Below are 17,063 nucleotides of genomic sequence, written 5' to 3'. Positions count from 1 at the left end.
TAGCCCCACCGTGGGGTCTCCTCCCAGGCGGGTATCCTCTCAGAAGGTCTCTCCCCTCAGTGGGTCCCCCCGTAGTGGGTATTCCCTCAGCAGGTTTGTCCCCTTATCTGGTCTCTTACTTCAGCAGATCTCTCTGCAGCGTTTCTCTCACAGTGAGTCTCTTCCTCCAGCAAGTCTTCTCTCAGAAGTTGTCTCAGTAGGTCTCTCCTCAGCAAGCCTACCACATGGCGGAAGAGGACTCAGCATGTCTGTCACTTGAGAAACTCTCACCCTTCCAGTAGAATTTCCTTCAGGGGGTTCCCACTAAAGTGGGTCTATCCCCTCATCAGGTCTCTTCCCTCAGAAAGTCTATCCCATAGGAGATCTAAGCCCTCAGCAGGTCTTTCCCCTGGGAGAGTACGTGCCCTACTGTGGATATGCTCTCGGTGAGTTCCCACCATAGTGGGTCTCTCCCCTCACGGAGTATCTTCCCTGCTGTGGATTCTCCCTCAGAGGGTCCCCACCATGGTGGGTCTTCCCTCAGCGGGTCTCTCCCCTCAGAAATGGTCTCCACTGCAGTGTGGCCCCCCATTTTGAGTCTTTCCTCAGCAAGTCTATCCCATAGTGGGTCTCCCCTCAATGGGTGTCTCCCTCACAATGGATTCCTCAGGGGCTTCCTGCCACAGCAAGTCTCTCCCCTCAGGGAGTGTCTCCCACACCGTGGTTGTGCTCTCAGCAGGTTCAGACTCACCATGGGATAGACAATGTCACCATCGTGAGTCTCCCCTTAGAGTGTCTCTTCCTCAGCAGGTCTATCCCACGGTGACTCTCCCCGCAATGTGTCTCTCCCCTCAGACTGTGTCTCCCCCACAGCAGATTCCCCCCTCAGAGTGTTCCTGCCATGGCGTGTCTCCCCTCAGTGTATCTCTCCCATCAGAAAGTCTCTCCCCATCAGGAAGTTCCTGCCATGGTGGGTCTCCCCTCAGCAGGTCTCTCAATTTGGAGAGGGTCTCTCTCACAGTGGATTCCTCCTAAGTGGATTCCTGCCATGTGGAGAAAATCTCTCCCCCTCAGAAGGGTTCCTGCCATGGTGGGTCTTTCCCCCTCAGCTGGGTTCCCACCATGGTGGGTCTCCCCTCAGCATGTCTCTTCCCCTCAGTAAGGTGCTGCTCCCCACATCACCCTAGAGGGAGGGTTAAAATGGTCCCTGCTTGCAGGTCCTTTCCCCCATACCCAGGCAGTGCTCTCCTGTGAAGACCTGAAGGAATTTGTGATACAGTGATATGAAACCGTGAAACGCCCATGTGTCTGCAGTAGGTGAAGAGTCTGGTTTGTAAATGGGGTTGGGGTGGTTTTCCTGTCAGAGCTGTGGCTATTAATGGGGTGTTGATGCAGAATTTTACACATGAAGCCTAAACTTATGTTTTTTATAAAAATATAGGCTGTTTCAGAGGTAGTAAAATCTACTGAAGTGCATTTGTTGACTATTTGTTTATCATGTTTGGTTACATGGAGATATCACCGTCTGAGGAGTTCAAGCATCCCACTGCAAAAATTATGGTTTTATTGCTGTAGTAGCTATATAAAAACTCAGGTGTGATGACATAACTGAAGGAAATAAATCGTGCTTTGGTGAAAATGACAGAGGTCCAAGATGAGGAGGTGCCAGACACTGCTGATGGGACACTCCAAACCTGGAATTACTGTTAAGGATGTAATCCTGTAAAGGCTATGAATTTAAAGCATAAGATTAATGTAAAGTGAACGATCCTGCTACAATCAAAGACACTCTTCTGTGAAACCTGGATTTGCTGATATGTGTGAGGTTTGCTTGTGGATCCATAGCAAATTCATGGTTTTGAATCCTTATTTCTGCACGTCTGAAGGCTGATCCCAGGGGGATTAAGAAGTGAGGAAGACCTAGTTTCCACAGAGGAGGACTAGCCAAACTCTGCAGAGGCCTCTGCCACAGACTTCAATCTCCTCTGGATCTGTCTATAATATCCTTAAACCCAAATCCACACAAGCACTTAGTGGAACACTTAGGAAACTGAAAAAAGGTAACAGAGTTCAATTATAGTACAGTAAAATCCAAGATAAAGTAAAAACCCACAAACCTTCGTGCTTAACTAATGTATAACAAAAGCAGCACAATCCCCCATCCAAGCTGACATTCCTCACTTAACTCTCCTGATTATGGTCAGCTTTTGAAGTGTCCGCAATACATTTTATTGAGAAATTGTACATGCTGGTACAACATGTTCTATTTAGGCACAACAGGATGTGGAAAAGGTAGCTTTCTCATCTTTTTTCTTTTTTTCTTTTTTTTGTCTTTAATTTCCTGGTTTATTTATGCTTTTACTAAGCTGAGGAAAAAAGCAGATTTGTGCCCTGTGTTTTTGAAAAGAAAGAGGGATATATTTTAAGTACTGAAAAAGCTAGAATGATTCCTCCAAAAGCAGAAAATATCTTAGCGATTGTTTTATGCATGACAAAGAACACAGTTCTGCACTCAGTAATTTCTTAAAGGAGGACTAAAACTTACTTACAGTTTGTGTCACAGAACACAGTGTTACAAAATTAACTTTCTGCTCTGCTTTGTTTTGGTTGATTTTCAGTTCCGCCACGTTTATTCTTTGATTACAGTTTGTATTGCCTACCTTGGGAACTAAAATGGCTACTGCCAAACTGCTCAGTCTTTCAGTTTTCAGAGGAATTAACTATGATTTTTATACCCAGTTTGCTAAAACAGACCTTGCAGACTCCTTCCACACGCTGTAGAAGTGTATTTAGTGAGGTAGTAAAAATATCAATGGCACTTACTCTCAGAGTAATTTCTATCCATGGAGTGTAGCCACATTTGGTATCTGGCTATAAAATCAAAGGAAGAGCAGGACTGGGATCCGAACAGTAAATAGATTAGAAAAGAATAAGATAAATAACTGCAATGAGCCAGCCCAGTATCTGAGCTACTAGATACTGCATATCCTCTGCCTGGGGCTATTCCATTTGGTAAAGAAAAGATCAAGACAGCTGAAATAATTTGAAGTAACAATGGCCATGAATGCAAAAACAGACGTGAAGAATATCTGAGGATAAAGAAACAACAGAGCCCTGAGCTTTAATAAATAATACTTCTGATTCCTTGGCACTTCCCACCTTGAGATCTTACAACAATCTTTGTAAACTAGTTAATTAAGAATCACAAGGTCATTGTGCAGCACCTTTTCCCTGGACAGTCTCCTTTTCCGCTAAGAGATGTTGTCAAAAGGATATTGATGGCTTTCTGTATTTGTTTGGGATTTTGGATGCATAGCAGCCCTGCTGGAGCAGAAGCTCTGACCAGGTTTCTGTATATCCAGAAACCAGACATGTCCACTGTGAGCCTTTCTGCCTTTTGTGGTGTGGTGACCATCTGTGCTGCACATGCAAGGAATGTCTGAGCTCTCAGGGCAGATAAATACGGCAATCTCCTTTGTCAGGGGGTGAATAAATAAATTTTCTTAAGGGGAACAGAGGATGGCTTATTGTTTTTTATCTTTGATTGGTTTTACTTAAGCTACTATTATTATTATTATTATTATCATCTTTTGCAGTACCACTTCCAGGCCGTAGACCCTATTTGTGCTGGATACTTCGTTAACAAGTGTGTAACAAACCTGAGTGCTTGACCTGAGGAATCTCACTGTTCTGCCTTGTGGAAGGATTCCTACTGGAAGGCAACAGAATCTCCATCAAGGTATAGAACCAGGTGTAAAAGTATGGAGTTTTGACACACTTAAATTGGTGGCAGAATGAAGGTAAGAGTCTAAAGGATAAAGCTCTGAACTTGCCTACCTGGGTCTTGGAATCAAATGCCTAAATAAATGATGTGACTTTCAAAAGAGGAAGTACCCAGCTCTTCCAGTTATTGATAGTTTGGTGTCAAACACGAACCTGCTGGTTTTAATTATCCCAGTATGGATTAACAGTAAAAAGCAGAACTGTTCTGGCTCAACTCTGACTTATGAAAACTCACACTTGGAGATGATTGTTGTAACTGAGGTCTGCAGTCTTTAGGGGAACAAATCAGGGACAAATATGTGCAAATGAGCATCATGTGCAAATGAACATGGGAGCTTTGCTGACCCTCAGGTAGGTTGTTTTGCCATGGTTCTGTCCCATTTGAAAATTACAGGTTCCCTGGCATGGCTAAAGACAGGTTTGAATCCTGACTCAAATGATTCATGTTAATACATGTCCAAGTGCTGTATGCTGACTGAAGAATGGGGAAGGCTCCTTTCTTGGAGTAAAGTGGTGCATAATACTGTTGCCTCCATTTGTAACTTTTTTTCCCCTGGGGATTTGGGCTAGAATTACAGGACCACTGAGTCATTAAGCCTAACAGCCAACTTTTGTAGCTGGTTCTCAATTGAAGCTTGCCCCTTTTGCTGTAATTACAGAATAAAAAGGAGGTTGACACTGCAACTCCTCTCTGGAAAATACAGAACGCATCAAATTAAATACAAGAACTGGTTCTGGTCTTCCTCAAATAAAAAATGCTGTCCTTTATAATGTTACTCTTCTAAGTGTGCACCTTTTAACTGTAGCAGCTTCTTATGGTGGGGTGTGTGTTTATATTTGCATCAGTGAGTATTAGTCAAATACAAAAAAGAGTCACAGCAAAGTTCTGTCTAGCCCCATATCCTGCCTCTTGATAATGGCTAATAACTTGTATATAGAAAACAGGACGAGTATAGAATGACACTTCCTTTGGTAAACCCTCCCAGCTTCCAGTGGTTTCTGGTTTAGAGACCTTCCTGAGCTGGAGACTGCAGCTGTATCATTGTTTTTGATATTCCTTGATGGACCTTTTTCCATAAAATTGTCTAATCTTTTTTTTTTAACCACTTGTATTTTTGGCTGCCATAACATCCCGTGGCAATGAGTTCCACAACATCATTAGGCATTGTGTGAAAATGAACTTCCTTTTGTTTGCTTTTCAACCCGCTTGCTGCCTGCCAGTTTGAGTTGGTGCCCTATTATTTCTGTTAAGAATACTTTAAAATAATCATTTCTGTTTACCTTTTCTGTGCTGTAACAACTTGTCTAGAACTTAATTGTTATTATCCTTGTTTTCCAGGTTGAAAGGCTCTGGCTTGCTTAAGTTTCCCTTGTGCTAAGGCTTTCTAACACCTTGCACGCAGCTTTGGTACATTATGCTTCTTGCCCTTTCTGTGGCTCTCTATTTCCACAGTTACTAGAACTGCACTCAGTACTGAAGAGATGGGCATACTGTGGGTTTATTCAGAGGAATAATACAATTTTCTACTTTGTTCCCATTCTTCTAAAAATTGTTAACAGGATAGTTTTCCCCAAATGCTGACAGCTGACACTGTGCTGGTCTTTTTGCAGAATGATCCACTTCTCCAATATTTCTTTCATTACTGGTAATAGAGGATTTAAAGTATGGCAAGAATGGCATTTTCCTCATCCAGTATTTTTTATCCATGCACTTAGAGTTAAATTTACTATTTTAACACCCACTGGCCTTGTATCATTAGCCACATACCCACAGCATTTCCAGATCATTTATGGATTATGAAGCAGCAGGAGACACATCACAGACCCTATTTGGAGTCTATAGGGAGCTCCAACATTCCTGACATCAAACATTTATTTTTCTTGGTTATAATCACCAGTTATGTCACTTATTCTCTCATCCTTGCAGTGAGGCTTGTTCACGACCTGGATTTCATACCAAAGTTAATGGCCTGGCAATTTCCCATGGGATACCTGCAGGGATCATCAGTTAATCTTCATATCATTGTGTTATTTTCATCTGTGATGCTGCCTTAAATTCATTCTCCTTGCAAAATAGCCGTAGGTGTCTGTATTGAACATCAGCACAAAGATTCATTGAGTTTTCTTGCTATCATCTTTTCACCTGGGACTATCTTTTCAATGCCTTAGGCAACTCTTGGTGCTGTGACTGTCCAGATTGAGGCACAGATTTACACAGTGGAACAGGGTCTGTAGTGTTCTGTGGTCAAGTTGCTTTGGAAGTTTTGGCCCAGTATCTCTATATGTGTCTTTAGGGATGACACTTGTTCTCTCACTGGAGACTAGAACTGAAATATATTGGTGTGTGAGGTGGAGTTAGGAATCTGAACTCAGGGTTATTCTAGAAATGAATGATTAGATGGGACATCCTAAAATAAAAAATAAAGGGACAAAAAAGGGAAAAATAAAGTAAAATTAAAAAAAAGATGTCTCCTACTTATGCTGAAAAGCTCCAGTTTGTGCATTTTTGGTGACTGAATCTTTTCAGCTTTACTGCTGTTCATGTGAATAACATGACTCAAGTTCCTTTGTACAATACTGGGTTAATGTGTATAGCATGCTTATAAAAAGATGCATAAAAACTTGAGAACATAAATAACCTGATTTGATAATTATTCTGTAATTATTATTTTCTGTATATTAATTCAGTATACCTTACAAAGTTTGTTCTTTTCTCTAATGAATCAGGTAATTAAAATGCAGCATTAAAAAAGCATCTAGGTACTTTGCAAACTTGGTTAGAGAAATGGTAGTTCCACAATCAAGCAACCAACTGCCCCACAAATCATGATGCTTCATCACTAGATCTCTGTGGAGAGAGGAATTAATGGGCTGAGAAAAACACAGTGAAGGTGTACTTGTGATGAGTTCTGCAAATACCCAAAGGATAGGGAGGGCACAGATCTGCTTGCATCCCAAGACACCCACAGAGATGTTTGTTTTCAGGAGAGCCACTTGAGTTTCATAACATGAGTTTCCTTAAAATCTGCCTTATAAATCAGGAGTTAAAGAACCCAGTTTCTATAGTCTTAACCTTTCATAAATGCAGTATTTAGTAATCACAGTTCTGGTAGATTGAGTTTCATGTGAGATCTCAAAATGTTTGTTTTACAGCATCCTTTGCTGTGTTTGTGCTGCGTTTCTGTTGCCTTTCTCCAGATGGGAACATGCAGGAATGCAGGAACCAGGTGGATTGCTCAAGGACATGAGGATGTATCTTGAGTGCAGTTAACTGGTGCCTTACTGGCACTCTTGTTAGTTCTGCTTTGGTCTGAGCAGTCACCTGGGTTGTGTTTACTTCCCTTAGCATTCCTCAACTCCACGTCCTGCAAGGAAGTTACCCTGAGGATGTGTAGGGTCCTGAGCAACAAGCAGAACTCTGGATTCTCAAACTTCTGCTTTAATAGTATGGGTTATTTATGGCCTTATAAAATTTGGGAAAAAAGATGAGAGGCATCTTCTCATGCAGTAGTGTTGGGAAATCCTGTTGCTGAAGTTTTCTAAAAGATTAGAAATTTCTCAGATATCTCACTCAGCATTAAACTAGTCAAAAGATGAAAATTCAAGTATCCTTCTCAAAAACTTGTGAGCTTCAGTGTGGCAATAACTTTGAAGATCATGCTGGGGCTCCAGTTTAGTGTAGTTGGAGTCTGGTTCTGTCATTAGAAAAATTAGAATCAAATGAAAAAATTAAAATAACACTTCTGCAGCTTCCTTTGTAAACAAATCTGAAACCTTAAGGCCAGGAGAAGAGTACTGTGGCTACCAACTGGTATAACTCAGTTTGGGCTTCATAGAAGGAAATGATAGATCTCAGATATACCTCACAGGAATATTGTAATGAAATCCAGACAGCTTCAAGGGAAAAACAAAACTTATTGATTTTATTCCAAGGGAAGGAAGAGAAAAAGAACAGATGTGTGGAGTCTTCTGTCCACTCACTGCAATCTGTAGTGCCGACTTAAGCCATTGTTTCTTCTTGTGCCTACTTCTCTAGAAATGCCTGGGTTTAGGCACTAAATGATTCAATTTGGGATAGTAGAGAGGAAGGGGAACAAGGACCTCACGCAAGAACTGACCTAAACTCTGAGGAGGTTTGTATAATCTAATTTGCAATAAAATGGTATTTACAATGTTATCAGACAAAGCTTAGCAGTGTTAAGTTAAACAGCATATAATGTGATTAGTGGGGGAGTCATGCCCATGATGTCATACACATTCTCTGAGCTCTTGGAATGGGCAGATAATGTCTCAGGCATTTATTCTCTTGTGACACACACCAAAAACTCCGTAAAGCTTTGGGGGATGGGAAGGAAATGTGCACATGCTCTCGGCACCGCGCGTGGAGCTCGCAGCACCACAGACGGCTTCTCCCTTTGGCGCAGAGCTCGACCTGTGGTTGCACCCTGCCAGCACAGTGCTGTGTAGTGGTTAAAACAGGCCTTTGGGAATAGTTTAGAAGCTTGAAATTCTATTCTTGACTCTGCCGCAGACTTGGGTTTTGACCGCTAAATCTTCTTTGCCTCTGGTAACTCCATTTTTAACTAGCAAAGGTAGTCAGCCGTGTCTGTGGAGTGCCCGGAGTGAGGAGCTGTATGGAGATGGAAACCACTGGCATTCTGTTCATTATGCAGAACAAATACAGCTAGACCACAAAGAGCTTTGCTGTAGATAACGGCGAGCAATTTCACAGCTAGTAATGGCCCATTCAGAGAAAATTAAATCTTTATCTTTCTGTCTCTCCAAGGCATGCAAAATGGTATTTAAAATTTTGTCTAGTCTAATTCATACGGATAAGCAATATAAATCTCACCTATAGGTTCACATAAAATGTAATCTAGACTGCATTTATTTTATTGTTTTGCTTTAAAAAACTCTTGCTAAAAGCTGCTGAACCAGGCAGAGCTCCTTTTAAACTTTCAGGTTATTTTAGTGGTTGTGAAAGGACAGATTCTGGAACATTAAGAGTATTTTGCTCCTCAAGTCCACCAGGGACAATAAGCCCATATCACTTCATGCATGTTAATGTTTAAAAAAAACCACAAAGATTGCATAAACATTTTTTCTGCCATGGGGTGAAGGCTGCATAAACTGTTTAACTCTGCTGCAGAGATTGACTAGGTATTATTCCTGTTTTCAGTGATGTAAGGAATTAATATGGACTAGACATGAGGTGAAATGGGAGTTGCAGATGTGCAGAATGAGATGGGGGCTGCAGAGCTGAAAGAAATTTAAAGGAAGGAGGTGGACAGGAGGGAGTAAGGGAGCTTGGAAACTATGGCTCATGCAATGTCAACTCTATTATATGTTAAAATCAACTGCAGCATTTGCATGATCCCCATCTTTTATCAGAACAAGTAGTCATTGTCTTGTCTTGTAACATTCATGTCAGTTTATGGCATTGGTGTGGATTTGTTGAGAAATGCATACAAGGATTTTATTTGACTGCAGAGGGATGCCATCAAGAATAAATCTTTGTTGTTCAGAAAGGGGAAGCCAAGCTTTTGTCTCTATGGCTGATAAATGAGGAACAGGGGCCAAGTGTAATATGAACAGAGCATTGGCCAGTCTGGTCAGACATGTGGGATGTACTAACAACAACAGGGAATGAAAGCAAAGCCTGCAGGTAGACACCTTTTAAATAATCAAGGCTGACAGTTTTACTACAGTAGCACTGTTTAACACTTTGTAGGTATGTGCTGCATCCCAGATGCTGCTTATATTAAATAGTCTGCAAGTATTACACAGCTTATTTAAAGGATACCTTTTATTTCAGGCATTTTAACGTTTGTTAATGTAATTACAAGTGAAATATCCCATTGTTGCAGATGCTATTCCCGGTGGATGACTCTGAATGATGTACCAGAAAGACATTTTAGATTACTTAGACTAAACTCACAGAGGACTGGGCATCCCAGTTATTTCTCAAACACGGAACACTTCCAGGAACGGGCATTTCTGACACTCCTTACTGAAGCCATGTACAAATAGTTACTAGATACTTGAGTAATCAGAGAAGCTGTGTTGAGGCAGATTGCACACAGTGCCTTAAATCTTGAGGGCTGGATTATGGACATGCTGGACTACCATGGTGAGATGTGCTGGCCCGTGCCTCAGTTTACCTACCTGTAAAAAGTGGGTGTGATGCTATGTATAGAAACTGGCCTAGGAAAAGTATTTTGAATTGCTAGTGACAAACACCAATTAGGGATATACACAGTCCTTAAGGCAAAAGACTTCACAAACTGTAGAGCCTGAAATCTCAGTAAGCAAAATGCCTTCCTCCCAGCTCTCACAGGAAGCAAGTTAATTGGGAGGCCAATAACTATAATGAGGCAGAACCTGGGGTTTTGCATGTGTATAGCAAAATCCTCCCCTTGGGGCCAGATTCCTGTTCCATATTATGAAAGCAGTAAAAGGTCCCCTCAGCAGGTGCTGTGTAAAGGCATTTCAGCTTTGCCTTTGCAGTGCTGGAATTGCCAAGCTATTGCTTCCCTGAGTCTCCAAATGAATTCCCCAAGTCAATGCGGAACAGCTGTGTGAGAGATACAGCCTTGAGAAAAGGGGTGGCAAAGGAACACAACAAATGGGGATTTAATCAAATAGCACATGGCTGTGAAACAGCATCAGTGTCTTTCAGCTCAGCTTTCCTCTGGGTAAGGGAGAAACTCTCTGTATCAAAGCTCAGAGAAGAGAGGCAAGGTGTGATCACTGTGTGCTATCGAGGGTCTTTTGTGTGGTGAGAGTGAGCCAGTGGCACCGGCTGTATTCATTCCTGCAGTGAGAGACAGCAGCACTTACCTGCAAGGATGCCTAAGAACTGGAGAAAGAGCTTTCTTTTTTCCTCCTACCTGAGTGTGGCTGCTGCCTCTGCAGAGGTTTCCCAGAGCACCCAGGCTTGAGCTACTGGAGCCAGGAAGTGAAGTGGGGCAAGTCTGGGCAGGTGGAATCAATTCTTGTGCCCTGTTAGGGTATGGAAGCTTTTCCTCCATATATGATTGTGGAAGTAGTTGTTTTCTCCCTTATTGAAGCCTTCTGAAATATGGTTTGCACATAAAAAAAAAAAAAAAAAAAAAAAAAAAAAAAAAAGAGTCCTCTCAACTGAAAAAAATATTTTTCTAAGGCCACAAATGGTGAGAGTTACTGTTTTTCACTTGAAATTATTTTATTTAATAACTTTTGAAAGGAAAGTTTGTTGTGTGTCAAGTCTACCTACCTGAATTTCCAGAGTGCTTCATAAGAGCTTTTTAGAAATCCATCTACTCTGTCAAATACTGACTGTGCCTGTTGGAGTGATTGCTTAGTTATAAGTGTTATGTCTGAAATATAAAGCAGACAGGGGATAAAGGAAAATGAAGGAGAGTTTGTAACAAGCAAAATATAGCTGGCTAATTACTGTGGCAGGATAATGTCTTAGAAAAAAACCACCATTATGAAACTCATTTTTTTTCTTGTTTCCATGACATAGAATTTCCTTGAAATCTTTTGCTTTTGAGTGTGTGTGCACTTTCCAAAGTGATCAGAGCTAAATGGCAGCATCTGTCAGAGAAGATAAATGACCTACCAGCAAATCCTCTCAGTTAAAAGGAAGACAAAAATCTATGGAGTAGGGGAATGAGTTTTAAATTAGCCATTTCACTTAACTTTGCCCTAATGAAGGACTAATCTTTGGACCCCTGCAAAACAAATGAGAGCATCTCTTAGATCCAACGGAAACTGGTCATTGAAAAGGCTTTTGCCTTATGAACCTAATTGGAAGCAAAGTAATTCCTTTGATAGCTGTCTTCATTGAACAGTATCTTTCCCTTTTCCTGATTTATATACAGTAAATGAAGGACTCTGTTAATTACAAGCACATTTGCCTGTTTGCAGATTGACAACTAAATATGCTTGGGTGAAGCTTGGTAGGCACAAAGGTCTGCAGTGCCAGTTCTTCAGGGGTTGTCTGAGCAGAGTCTCCTGCAGAAGAAAGAAAGGGAGCTGCTCTTAAAAATGCTTTCCTGGATATTGAGGTGACCACGTGCTCAGGTTTAAGCAGACTGAGGGCCACTGTGGAAATTAGCTAAATTTACACAAGCTAAAACCTGATCTGGGATTTCAAAAATATTTATTTATTAAATTAGCTTGCTCTTCTATTTCTGTATGTAATGGTAAAATAAGGATTCCCCCCCCCCCCCGCCAAAATCCAATGAATGATAGAAAAAACACTGGACACTTGCTGTAGAAGCAGGATTGTGCCTTTAAGGCAGATGGAAGGAATGTGTCAGTCATGGCCCCTCTAAAACTGGGACTTATCTTGATTACAGTGTTAGCTTGGCAGTAGAATATGATCTCATCACTGTGAAAGATTACATGAAGTATCAACTTGGCTGCCCTTGAACCAGCTCTATTCTCAGTTACATTTTCGATTGCTGCAGCTGACATGGGGTTTTGTAAATTGAAGAGATGGCCATAAAGATGGTTTGCAGGATTTGGCCCTGCAAACCATTGGCTGCTTCATATGTTTTCCCTTTGACTGTATATATTTTATCAGTTTTGTTTTTGAGAATGACAAGACTAAGCAAGACTTGGATACTCTTAATTTTACAGTACTTAGAACTGATATAAAACCTAGGAAGATAGATACCTGTCTGGTAGAAAGTCACTGAGGTCCATCTAGGCTAAAATGAAAATTATTTTCTACCTTCAAGGATTTATACTCTTGAGAAGATTAAGTGTGTAAGACAGTAATGAGCAGTTGGTGTTCTGGGTGCTCTAACTAGAGGCTAATTCAGAAGGTATATTAATTTGCTTTCTGTGTATATGCAGTGTATCTCCTTTAGGTATTGATCATTATACCTTATGCCCAAATTCAGATATAAACACTACTTTTTAAAAAATACTGTTCTCAGTGTGACTTCTCCAGGGGTTTAGTAGATGCCATGCACTAAATGAAATAAATGTCAAATGATGGAAGCCATTTGGGCATGGTGTGAACCCTGGATCTGTGCAAATTAAACATCAGTAGACCTGCCAAGCCTAAGAAAATCTGTTGTATTTCTGGGGATGTATCCCAGAGATAGTGATGAAACAAGGTAGCTCTTAGTCCTGTTTCTCTGTAATAATCCTGGAAAAGAGTGCAAACCATGAAGAAAGTCATTGCAGAGCTTTCCACTAGAGTGCAATAGGTGTTGGCTCAGAACCACAATTCCTTTAACTTGTCCTTCAATGTTCAAAAATTTCCTTCTTTGTCATGGTGCTCAAAAATCCTGGGAGTCTAACCTGAAGCTCAGAGGTGTTTTCTCTGCAACAAACCTGCAGTGGCTCTCAGGAGGTGCAGAGAGAGGTGTGAGGTTGTGGTGAAACACTCCCCTGCAACTCTGCAGGGTCTGACAGATTTTTTGAGATGAAAGGGAATTGTGCATTGAGTATCTTAAATTCTTTCCAAAGAATCTCATAGATAATTGGGAGTGAAGACAATGAGGAATTTCTTGGGAGAGGATTTTGGTTTTATATCCTCAATACAACATGTTGCAATAATAATAATAATAATAATAATAATAATAATAATAATAATAATAATAATAATAACAGATAGAAACAAATCCATTCAGGCTGGAGTTTTGACCCAGTCTGTTTCTGCTGCTACTTTGCATTGATATTTGCTGGTGTGAATTGTATGGTTTTGATTTTTCTCTCAGCAACAGTATTTCTTATTATGCCAAGTGGGACCAGCAAGAAATAGAACAACACAAGTTTATGCTTTAAGCCTTTATGCTTATTTCACATGAGCCAGGCCTATGCTGTAGTTCTCTGTTTCTTTGAGGAGGTTTAAAATTTGTCTAAATAAACCCTGAAGCATCTAGTTTTTCATTCATAAGTTAGAAATGTGCAGCATGTGTTACACTGGCTTAAGGGAATTTGCTTTTCTTGAGCTACTGAGATAGTGTACATTTTTCATTAGATTTTTTTTTTCTTTTTCCCTCCATAGTTTTCCTGTTCTTGGTCTCTGCTAATCAAATCTGAACTTAATGCTTGAATCAAATTCTAAACTCAGATCTTCAAAGTAGATTTGTGACTAGGCTGAAATAATTCATTCTGGCTATGCTGAACCCACCTAATCTACTTGCAGGTTGTATTCTTGCCCTGTGTAGTGCAACATTTATGTCACCCAAGAAAGAATAATAGATCTTTACATGCTTGGCTGATTCTTGTAAGCCACTGTTCAGTGAATAGCCCCTTTGGTGTGTCTTTTTTTTTTTTTTTTTTTTTTTTTTTCCCTGCTTGTTTGATAAACTTGAGACATAGTTACTTTGAAGACTGGGCATTATCTACCTGCTCTGGGAACAGTTCCATGAAAACTGAGATTGGATCTCTGGGCTGCTGACAAGCTAATTCTGGACATTATTGGGAGCCTCAAGGTCAGTGTGCTTTCAACAGCAGAATAGAATTTCTGGTGCATTCATCTCTCATTTTAAATAGGTCTCCCTAAACCTCAGCTATGCTTTCCTAGTGCTGTGAGAATTCAGGCTTACATACATTGTAGAGAATTTTAAAGATACTGAGATAGGAAAAGAAGACAGCCTTCAGACCCTCGGGAGGTTATTAAGTAACAGTGTGAGTTTTCACCCTAATGAACCTCCATTCAGCATCTTGGCTGAACAAAACCACGTTACTGTGTTACAGTAACTGATGTGAAAAGAGCTGCTGAACACATACATGTTTTCTGGGAGACAAATGCAAGGGGCTTCTGGAGTGATTGTTATTATTTATAGGCAGAACTGCAATAAGCCAATTTATTGGCAGTTTCAGTGAGGAGGTGAAAGAGATGAAAGACAGAGATGCTGAACTTGATTTTTCCAGAGCAAAAAGAAGGTGTTGATATGAGGCCATAGGGACCTTTGTGATTTGTAGGTGCCACTCTTCTCTGACTATCTGCGAGAGCATTTGCCCCTAAAATTCACTCCTGGCAGTTGTGTGCAGTTAGGGGACTATACTGCTGTCAGAAAGGATTATTGGGTGACTTCTGCTGTGCTGTCAAAGCCTGCTTAGCTTTTCTATTGTTGCCAATTAGTCTGGATCAAGTATTTAGGCAGAGTAGAACTCTAGTGTGTGTTGATAGTGTATAGAAATCTGGCAAAGAGGATACCTTGCAACAAATAGCAAGTGATAATTCAATCAAGTTAATGCTGTTACCTGCAGACTGACAGGATTTTTTTTTGCCAATAGAATAGTTTAGATTGGGAAGGACTTTTAATTGCCATCTGATCCAACCCCCTTGCAATGAGCAAGGGCATCTTCAACTAGATCAGGTTGCTCAGAGCCCCATCCAACCTAACTTGAATATTCCTGACTTGAATATCCAGCACCTCTCTGGGCAACCTGTGCCAGTGTTTCACTGTCTTTGTAATTAAAAATGTCTTCCTTATTTCTAGTTGAGATTCATCCTTTTTGAGTTTAAAACAATTGCACCTTGTCCTATTGCACAGGCCCTCTTAGAAGGTCTGTCCCCATCTTTCTTGTAGGCCATCTTTAGGTACTGAAAGGTCTCCTGGGAATTTTCTCCAGGCTGAACATCCCCAGCTCTCCCACCTATCTCCATGGCAGAGGGGCTCCAGCCCTCAGAGCATCTTTGTGACTTCCTCTGGACTTGCTCCAACAGGTCCACGTCCTTCCTGTGCTGGGGACCCCAGAGCTGGACACAGCTCTGCAAGTGGGGTCTGACCAGAGCAGGGCAGAGGGGCACAATCCCCCCTCACCTGCTGCCCACGCTGTCTGTGGTGCAGACCAGGACACAGTTGGCTCTCTGGGCTGCCAGTGCAAATGGCCAGGGAATGTCCAGCTTTTCATCCATGAGCACCCCCAGAGTCTTTCTCAGCAGGGCTTCTCCCAGTCTCTGCACACCCCAGCCTGTGCTGATAGCAGGGGTTGCCTTGATCCAGGTGCAGGGTTTTGCACTCTTCAGGATTGAGTTTCTGCAAAGAACCTGGAGTAGACGTTGGATTTGCCAGCCCTTACAAATCTGTAATGAAGCCACCTCCTTATGGAGCGTCAGGAGAAGCTGGGCCAGCACCCCCTACCCTATGAGATCAGTGTCCCTCAACAGGTGTTGGGTGTGCCAGAACAGAGGATCCACCTCTTCCTTGGGAAGTCAGCCAGGAGGCCTTGTTGCTTCACACTGCAGTCTCCTGTGTATCTCTGACCAACAAATCAGCTCTGGGGTGTAGATAGTTCCCAGCTAGATGGAACCAAACAGCTTCATGACGAAAAAGATCAGCAGTCAGAAACACTTCAGTTTTCAGGCAATGGGGTAACAAACATAAACACAGTAACTCATAAAGAGATTTAGGAGTACAGAATCTCTAGTCATTCCTTTCCAGGCTGTGGAGAAACAGAGAGGATGTGTCCTGCAAGAGATGTGTGCTCTGATACACTCACTGTGCATGAATGTGTGCAAATTGTTATCTTTGTGCTTTGATTTGTCCAGGAAATAGGGGAAAATTGCAGTCAGATGAAATATACCATGTCAATTATTTTTCTTTCTTATGAAAGATCCTTCCTCTTTATCCACACCCTGCAATGTGTGCCATGTTTTGCATGCTCTCTCCGAACACTCTGACTTGCTGACCTTCTTTGGGCAAATGAAGGTCTGATGTAACTTCCCATGAGTCCCATCTGATACAACTTCCTTTTGAACCCATCACAGCTGGTTTATGATGACTGGAGAGAATGCTGCAGAGCTCCCAAAGTTCAGGTTCTTGTCTGACCACTGTAGACCCCGACTGTCTGGAAAATCAGAACTGCCTCTGGAGAGAGTCCCTCAGCTTGCTGGAAAGTAGCAGAGAATGGCAGCTAAATTTAAACTTTAATAAAGGTTTTCTGAGCAGGATTAGGTGTTTATGGAATGTCTGCACTAGTGCATAATATGAAAGAATATCTTAACATTATTGCAATTGCATTTGAGCAGGGGAGAAGACACTGTAATTTTTAATGAAGTGCTTATGGCTTTGTTGATTGCAGACGTGTCCAGTTCCCAGTGCTGTGCAATTGCAGAGGTCCTGAAGAGGTGGTTTAGCTTGGGTCTGCATGTTCAGACTGATGTGGCTGAGTCTGGACTACTGACTGCTGAAATCCCATCTTTGACCTTGCATGATTTAAGTAGAAGTTGGCAGAAATCTTGCAGGAGTAACTTTCTACCTCATAGAGGACCCTATCACCATGGGATGAGATTTGCTAAGGCAGGACTCTGGTTTGGTCATGCTGGAATCAGCTCTGTGTTTCTT

General features: G+C 41.5%; 1 protein-coding gene across 1 annotated transcript in view; it reads left to right on the top strand.

The window, feature by feature from the left end:
- Positions 1–17,063, top strand: part of ZDHHC15 (zDHHC palmitoyltransferase 15) — a 189,200-nt gene that overhangs the window by 1,611 nt on the left and 170,526 nt on the right. The window contains exon 2 of the mRNA XM_085571022.1: positions 3,576–3,718. The gene's annotated coding sequence lies outside the window, so the exon portion shown is untranslated. The remainder of the gene's footprint in view (positions 1–3,575; positions 3,719–17,063) is intronic.

This window comes from Lonchura striata, chromosome 4A (assembly GCF_050655825.1).
Source record: "Lonchura striata isolate lonStrDom1 chromosome 4A, ASM5065582v1, whole genome shotgun sequence".
NCBI lineage: Eukaryota > Metazoa > Chordata > Aves > Passeriformes > Estrildidae > Lonchura > Lonchura striata.
Note: the sequence above shows the minus strand (reverse complement) of the source record. Positions and strands in the feature narration are given on the sequence as shown.